Source organism: Macaca thibetana, chromosome 7 (genome assembly GCF_024542745.1).
Source record: "Macaca thibetana thibetana isolate TM-01 chromosome 7, ASM2454274v1, whole genome shotgun sequence".
NCBI classification, from domain to species: Eukaryota; Metazoa; Chordata; class Mammalia; order Primates; family Cercopithecidae; genus Macaca; species Macaca thibetana.
In genome coordinates this window covers 135,960,291-135,967,422 of record NC_065584.1, presented here as the reverse complement: position 1 = coordinate 135,967,422, position 7,132 = coordinate 135,960,291, and positions in this window count along the sequence as shown.

Below are 7,132 nucleotides of genomic sequence, written 5' to 3'. Positions count from 1 at the left end.
GCTTCCAGTTTTTTTTCCTCTTTTCTTTTCCTTTTTCTTTCTCTCTCTCTTTTTTTTTTTTTTTTTTTTCAAAATCTCATTCTGTTGCTCAGGCTGGATGTAGTGCAGTGGTGCAATTTCGGCTCACTGCAACCTCCACCTCTGCGGTTCCAGCAAAACTCCCACCTTGGCCTCCAGAGTAGCTGGGAAGACAGGCATGCACCACCACGCCCAACTAAATTTTGTATTTTTTGTAGAGACAGGGTTTCACCTTGTTGCCAGGCTGGTCTGGAACTCCTGAGCTCAAATGATCCACCCACCTCAGCTTCCAAAGTGCTGGGATTACACGTGTGAGCAACCGAACCCGGCAGCTTCCAGTTTTCTAATCTATCATTCCTAGGGTTGAACCCTCATCCTCATGCTCCAAAATGGAGCTTCAGTAATCTCATCTATGTTCTAGGGAAACAGGATGGAGGAAGGAAGGATGAAGGCATCAAGGGTATGACAACTACCTTTTAAGGAAAATTTCCAGAAACTACTGTACTTCTGCTTTGATCAACATCTAATTGATCACAACTTAGCCATATAACCAAGTGGCAACAAGGTAGACTGGGAAATGTATTCTTTATTCCAGGCATCTATTTCCCAGCTAAAAACTGAGGGTCCTGATGAGGAGAAAACAGATAATAGGTAAGGCAATCAGAAATTGTCAACATCAAGACACAGTCCCTGCCCTCTAGGCAGAAAAGGTAAGAGAATACTGTTAGCATATAACAAAGGAATCTAATTCACACTGTGCAAAGTTTTCCGGAAATGAGGGTGCCCGAACTGAATTTTTAGGGAAGAGTAGTAGTGAGATAGGCAAAGAGTGTGGTGGTAGTAACGATTTTTTTTTTTTTTTGAGACAGAGTTTTCGCTCTTGTTGCCCAGGCTGGAGTGCAGTAGTGAGATCTCAGCTCACTGCAACCTTTGCTTCCCGAGTTCAAGCAAAGTCTCCCAAGTAGCTGGGACTACAGGTGTACGCCACCATGCCTAATTTTTTTTTTTTTTGTATTTTTAGTAGAGATGGGGTTTCACCATCTTGGCCAGGCTGGTCTCGAACTCCTGACCTCAGGTGATCTGCCCACCTTGGCCTCCCAAAGTGCTGGGATTACAGGCAGGAGCCACGGCACCCGACAAAATGATAATAGTGAGGGAGTTTCTGGAAAGGGAAATTAGCCAGTGGCCAGAGGCTTGAAAGGAATTACTGTATATTAGTGTGGTTGTACTCTACATTTAGAGGTCAGGAATGTTGAAAGATGAAGTTGAAAAGATAAGCAAGGGTGAATACTTTTTGTGTCTGGTCTAATCTATGTAATTATTCATGTAACAAAATGTTTAAAAAAATTAGTTACCCCTTAATCTCTTGCTTAAATGAGTTTCTAAAAGTGCTAATCAGTGATCATTAAGGAAATAAATTATATACATACAGCATATTACTTTTCACAGTACAATCATAAATAGTTACCTGCAAAGATATGAACCAATCTTCTCTATACTCCTTCTAAATGGTCAGTGTTCTCAGAGTCTAGCAACAAAATAATCTAACTAGATGAAAACTTATCGTAGTCACCTGCTTATAAGATGCATAAAGATTCACCTTTGCCCCAGAGAAAGGTATTTAAAAATTGCCCCATGTCCAATGCACTTACATTAGAGATAAAAAGCCAAATGCATAATGAATGAGAAATAGCTAAGAGTCTGAGTTATAGTCACCAAGAAAACAATAACTTAACACTACCTCTAGTAGAGAAAGACAGCAGATACGTAAGTTTTTTTTTTTCATCCTATAAGTGGCATGCTTACCTAAAGCAAAAGCAAATATAACGAATCAGAGGCCACAGAGATGGTCAAAGCTAGAGTCTGAGGCTGTGATACAGATTTTTTTTGCAAAGATGGCTGATAACTTCTTCTATACACATTTTCAATGTGACTTTTCTGTTCTTCCCATTGAAAGGTGGATTTTATTTCCCTAGTTCTTGAATCTGTGCTGGCTCTGTGACTTGTTTTGACCAAGGAATATGATAGAAGTGACTCTGACCTTCAAGGCTAGGCATGAGACTGCCGTGTACAAAAGTCAGTCTAGTCTATGGAGGACAAGATGCCACATAAAGGGGAACTGACGCACCCCAGACAACAACTAGCATCAACTGATAGACATGAGGCCATCTCGGACCTTCTACCACAGGTGAACTTTCAGTTCACTGCAGTTCTATAAGTGAAACCAGCAGAAGAACTTCCCAACCAATTTACAGAACATACGAAATAATAATAATTGTTGTTTTAAGCCACTATGTTTCAGAGTGGTTTGTTAAAGTGATAACTGATATAGGTTTACATCTATGATATTTTAGATTAAAATGCATCATTGCTATAGTTTATGACTGAAAAGCGATAAAGGTATTGCTACAACTTCAATTTCAGACTTTCACACAATATACTGCAAAATGAACTGGTAACAGAAAGTCGGGGCTTCCATTGCTATACAACTGAAGAAACCAGCAGCTTAAAGTGTTAGACATCCCTAGGAAAACTGTAAGGTCCCCACAACTAGAAGAAATATTTTTTAAAAATGGATATTAGATCCTCGAACAAATGGAATCACTTGAGAAATTTAATATTTAAATTATGTAAATAGCTCAAGAACTAATAACAGATATATCAAAGATCAACATTATGATACTGTAGATTTATGAGTAGAAATTCCAGTTACCTCTGTAGGTAAGAGTAATAATGACACAAATCATGTCCCTTGACTCTTGAAGATGAAGTCCTTGAGTTCCATCGTGTAGTAGATATCCTACAAAATGGCTGCTCACGATTCTCCCTTCCTGGCACTCACTTTCTTGGGAAATAGTCTCCCACAGTAAGTTATAGCTGGCCTTTGCACCCAATAAAATATGGTGGAAATGATGGTGTGTGACTTCCAAGGCTAGGTTATAAAAGACATTGCAGTTTCTACCTTGGTCTCTTTCTTGGATCATTTGCTGTTGGAGAAGCCAGCTGCGTGTCTTGAGGACACTCGCCCAGCACTGTGGAGAGGAACACATAGGAACTAAGGCCTTCATCTGCCTGTTAGGATCAACTTGCTAGCCATGAGAGCCTGCCATCTTGGAAGCAGGGCCTTTAGCTTCAGTCAAGACTTCAGATGACTATCTCTGGCTGATAGTTCTTTTTTAGATAGCTTAATTGAAAGTATAATTTAATTACCATAAAATTCACTAATTTCAAGTATACAATTCAGTGATTTCTAGTAATTTTACAGAACTGCCCCATCATGACCACAATCTAATTTTAGAATATTTATATCATGCCAAAAAGAAACCTCATATCCATTAGCAGGCACTCTCACTTCTACCTTCTGCCCCAGGCAACTACTAACCTATTTTCTGTGACTGTAGACTTGTCTTTTCAGAAAATTTCATACAAATGATTTCATACAAATGAATTATGTGGTCTTATGTGTCCAGCCTTTATTTAGCATGTAGCTGACATTTTGATTGCCATATCATGAAAGACTCTGAACCAGAACTTTCCTGCTAAGCTACTACTAAATTATTGATTCACAGAAACTGTGAGATAAAGAGTCTCTATTGTTATTTTCAGGTAATAAATTTTGGGGTAATTTATTGCACAGTAATTGATAACTAGTACACATAGTACTAGTATCATATACTAGTACTGCTAGTACTAGTGATACTGCTGGGAAACTAAGTCCCACATTTAATGGCACACATTCAATGGGCCATTAAACCAACCCAAAGGTACTATTAAGAGTTGTGTTGGGATCTCAAATCGAAGCAAAAAGAAAAAAAAGAGTTGTGGACATAAGAAATTATATCTTACAATTCGATTAGCATATTTTGTTAATGATACACAACTGCTACTTTTTCTAATTTTTAAAAGAAAGCCGTTTCCAAAATTAGAAGAATTTCCAATTTGTTTTTAGGTCCATGAAAAAATTTGGATGAACAAGGAAGAGATGAAATTGTGGACAGTCAAAAGTGTGGTCTAGCTGCCCTGGTGGGCTACCAAGGAAACTTGCCATATTAGTCTGGAGTGAGTTTTGATTGATCAGAGTGGACAATAAAAGGCTCAGCTGTAATTCCAGGAGACTTAATTAGCCATTTGCAACCTTCAGATAAGGCTATCAAGAATCCATTTAAAGGATTCATGAGGGAAGAGAACAGGTGGATACAGGCTTCAGATTTTGAGTTTGATACCGAGAGGAAGAAAGAGGCTCACAACGTCACAACTGTGAATGGGCCAAAACTCCATGGAATGCTGTAAAACAAGAGCCAAATGTGAAATGGTTTAAATAATGTGAATTAGTAACACTCTTGGAAACCTGCGTACAATTGTACAATTTGTTGTTTGATGATAGTTTTGACTTGGTTTCTAATGCAGTTAAGGTCAAAGATTAAGAGATTCATTTAGAATCCAGTAGTAACAATGGTTATCAGGCTTTAAAAATGAATTTGAGGGTAAAGATAAAAACTTTATGACACTTAGAAACAGCCTTCACTTCTTATGTGGCCATAATTCTCAAAACTAGCTTCTATAACACATATTTAATTTTTATCCTGCAATTTAATATATATGAACATTTGGTAACATATTTGCCTTTTTTCTATGTATGTATATAACATTGGAATTTCTTCAAATTTATTACTTTGTTGTAAGAGTTGTTCCAGTTTTTTTACTGAAATATTTGTTTACATGAATTAAACCTTCATGTAAAGTTTAAATATATTGTACTAACTTCTTGCTTTATACACAATTTTACTGCTACATGCTGTGTTTGCATGTACAGTATAGGAATTTTCTCAGATGTATTTGATACTGTGACATGTTTTTTAGTTGCTAGTACTAACTTAAATCTCCAATATTTGCCTCCATGGTTCATTTTTCTTTTGTTTTGTTGTCTGCTATAATATTGTCAGTGTATTTCTTTTTAGCTATGTAGCTGAGTATCTTTATTCATGGTCAGTAGTATATAATTAAATATGCAGAGTCAGTAATTTCCTAGAACTCAGTATAATGAATATAGAATACTGTATTTATACGAACATGTAATCCCTCCCTCTATAAAACCACTATAATATCATTTGAACACTTTTACAAGTAATGAAAGGTACTTTTTTACCCCGTAACATTTTCTCGCAAAACTGGATGCTCTTATTTACATTCACATCTTATATGTCAGCTTATTTGTATCATAATTCAGGTACTGGAGAAACAGGGAAAATCAGATACAGATCCTGACTTGAAAGATCTAAGGCTCTGCTAGAGGAAACAGACATACAAACAATACTTACATTGCTTTGAGACATGTGATACGGTGTTTTACAGTGAAGGAAGCCTCAAAGTGTTTGGGGTGGTCAAGGAGGGTTTTACTGAATAGGTGCCTTGAGCTAACCTGCTGTTTGTCAGGTTAACAAGGGGAGGTAGGGCATTCCAGATAGAGCAAAGATCGTGAATAAAGGAAGGAAGCATAAAAGAACACAGCATACTCTGGAAACAGCATTAGCTCAGTGGGGCTGGAACCTAAGGGCATGTGAGATAAGACAGGAAGATAAGGCAGAAGCCAGATTGGATGGGATTCTCAGCCAAGCTAAGGAGTTTGAACTTCAACCTATATGGAGTGGGGAGTTACTACAGGATTTTAAGCAGAGGAATTTTTCCTTTAAAAAGGATTCTCTGAACCTGTGGGTTGGCAGGCACCTGAAGTTCCAGCTACTCAGGAGGCTGAGGCTGGAGAATTAAGTATAGTCTGGGCAACAATGGGAGATGCCTCTTTTTTTATTTTTTTAAAGATGTCTCTCTTTTTTAAAAAGTATTTTAAAAAGGTTTCGCTGGCTGCAGTGTGGTGGATGGATTGGAGAGGCAAGAGGTGGAAGACAGTTTAACCATTTAGAAGGCTATGAGGGCAGTTAAATGAGAAATAATGTTTGGAATTAAGGTAATGGCAGTGGAGATGATGAGGGACATGAATTTGGGATATCAAAAAGGAATCCTTGGATATGGCGCGGGGTGGGGGGGAAGGGAGGAAGAGGGAGAAAGGGAGGAAGAGAGAGGGATGGCAGGGGAGGGAGGAGGAGGGAGAGAGAGAGTGGGGGAGGGAGAGAGAGAGTGGGGGAGGGAGAGAGAGTGGGCGGGGAGAGGGGGTAGAGAGAGAGAGAGAATGCCCTAGGTCATTAAGAATTATTTTTCATACCTCCTGCAACTTTCTACTGAAAAGATTACCAAGGACTGACAGATCTTTGCCTCCAATCTTCCCCACCCTTCCCTTTATGTTTCAAAGTGCTACAAAGTCATCTCCCCAAAGCAGCTCTGATTATATAAACTTTTGCTCAGAAACATCTGATATACCCCCACTGCATGCAGAGTGAAATCTGGGCTTCTTGGCGCATTCAAGACTTTCTCCATAACATGTTTTGGTAGGCCAAGAGATGGACCACTTGGATACCTTGATCTCTTGCTAAGTATTATTTACTTTCCCCACCCTATAAATCATCTGTCTCAAACATTAATCTTTGTACCTCCAACACTCCCCCCTCCATTTTCTGTACCGTATTTGCAGCATTTCTTGTCTATCTCAGCCTGTCAAAATTAAACTCAGCGTTTATGTCAGGTTATGTCTCCATAACGCCTTATCCAGGCCCTTAGTCAACATCCTTCTTCCTCTTCTGCGGTGCATAGACTTTTATATCTCAATCACAACACTTTTGGCGTTCTGCCTGGTTTTACACACAGTTGTGTCCTGGTGTCCCCTGCTGCCTTACCCTGTGACTTAAGCATAGTATGGGTTAAAAATTTGCCATGAATTGGCCTGCGGCAGGGATCTGATCCTTGTTATCAACCACTCAACGTTTATCAGACAGTATGGAAAATCAGGCGATTCTTCTAATTCATGAAATTACCCATGAAAAAAAGTCTAAAGGAGTCACCCGTCTCTAAGGGGGCTTTTTGCTGTCTAGAATAACCGTGACAAAAAGTGGGAGCAAAATAATTAGCTGTCAGGGGAGTACGGCTTCTCTAAATAGTTGCAAGATGCCTAAATTGTTTATGTAAAATAAATTATCTTATGTACTGCACTTTCGAAAAGACCGAA